Below are 1,914 nucleotides of genomic sequence, written 5' to 3'. Positions count from 1 at the left end.
GCTGGCCTCAGTGTCCTCTGCATCTCTGCTGTCCTTTGCATTTACTGAGGAAACCTTGATTGGTCGGTGACCCCAGCCTAGCAGGTGACAGCAGCACAGGATCTGCAGGCAGCCTAGGATCCTTTTCTCTATAGCCTTCTCTCCCTGCCTCCCCACTGGCAGCTTCTGATGTGATGCGGGAGCTGGACCATGAGGCCCCAGAATTTAGGCTGGCAGGCCATCCTGGGAGTGCAGGTGTGTGTTGCCAGGATGTGCCAGGAGCTACAAGGCAGTCTTGGCTGCAGGTGTAGGATGCCAGGAGGCACTGGTAGCTTCATGTATAGACTGGTAGTTTCTGATAGCTGCACGTGTTGGCTGACAGGAAGTGCTTTCAGTTGGGTTTGTCTAGATGTGAATGAGTGTCAGGGAGCCTCTGACGACCTGCTGTGCTGGGGGCCTCACTCCGGGGAGAAGGGGGTCAGTCTTGGCAGCAGGCTCACTGGCCCTCCTGCTGGGGAAAGGCATCCAGGGGCCTGGGTCTGTGCAGGATGGTATCCTTTTCCCCTGACTGTCCATCTCAAGTCCAGCCCCTGGAGTGCCTGGCCCTTTAGGAGCAGGAAGGTCACCGTCTCCTTGTTATACTCATGCTTCTTAATGGCATGCCTCACTTTCAGTTGGTTGTAGCCCATCTCATCCATAACGTTCAAAATGAACGCCTTCATGTCCTCTGACATTCTCACTCCTCCATATGGAAAGTCATGCAGACTGTGACAGCAGGAAGAGGAAGACCAGGGCCAGGACAAGTGCTCCCAGAGGATCACGTGATGAAGCTCTGCTGACCCTGCGGGGCACAAGGCACTTCTCTCTCCATCCCACACAGCCCTGGGCCCAGCGCTCAGCTGTGCAGACTTCCAGGCCGGCAGGCTCGATGGCTGGGGCTGGGATGTGGGGCGCAGTCTCACCTGTCTGGTCACAGGGCTGGGGTGCTTCCTGTCCTTACCACTGCAGATGGGAGGCTCAGCACTGTCTGGGCTGCACACAGCATGTCCCCCTCAAGGCTTCCCCAAGGCGGCCAGGGCCACAGCACTAGGTTCTGGCCCACAGAACACGTGGCACTGCCTCTCTGCCTGGACCCGCTATTCTTCTAGAGACGCCCAGCAGTCTCTTGGTGGAAGCCCTCCCATTGGGGGGTATGGAGAGGACGTGGAAAAGCTGCTCACTACGGAGGTGGTGGGATGAAGTGGTGGCTGTGCTGGACTAGCCTCAGTCTGCCCAGTCAGTCCCATATCTACCTGCAGCCTCAAGGGAGGCTGAAGTCAGAAGCTCCAAGGTGCCCAGCCCTCCCTGCCTCTGGGGGAGCCTTTAGGGACAGTGGCACACAAGCCCTCCATGCACTAGTGACCTTGCCTCTCCCTTTTGTCCCCAGGTCTTACACATAGGGCAGCAGGGTGACTCACTGTGGCTTCCTCCTGCTTGAGTGATCCCATTTGGAAGATGTCCATGTCCAGGGCAGGGATCGCTGATCTGCACTGAAGATTGAAGGAGGCACATGACAGTGAAGCTCACGTGGAAGCACGGCACATGGACTGTTGGCTGTGGTCAAGCCACCTCCTCTCAGTAGGCCCCGCAGCAACTCCTGCCCATCTGAGCCCATTCCCTCTGCCTGTTTCCTATCCAACTCCTCCTATCCACCTTATAGCTCCAACCTGACACCTAAAAATGCCATGATCAAGACCCAGCCCCATCCCAGGAAGTACCTAGACCACTGGTACCTCCTAAATGTTGTGTCCTGTCACAGGGGCAAGCGTGTTTGAGCGGAGACACCGGGCTGGCAAGGGACAGCAGCACAATGTCTGAAAAGAGCCTATAATGCCCCTCTTTATGGTCTTCTAGTCCTGCCACACCGTGTTGGCACGAGGTGCGGTGATGCGGCAG

The sequence above is a fragment of the Octodon degus genome, unplaced genomic scaffold, assembly GCF_000260255.1.
Source record: "Octodon degus isolate 3935 unplaced genomic scaffold, OctDeg1.0 scaffold00350, whole genome shotgun sequence".
Classification (NCBI taxonomy): domain Eukaryota; kingdom Metazoa; phylum Chordata; class Mammalia; order Rodentia; family Octodontidae; genus Octodon; species Octodon degus.
This window is presented reverse-complemented; position numbering follows the sequence as displayed.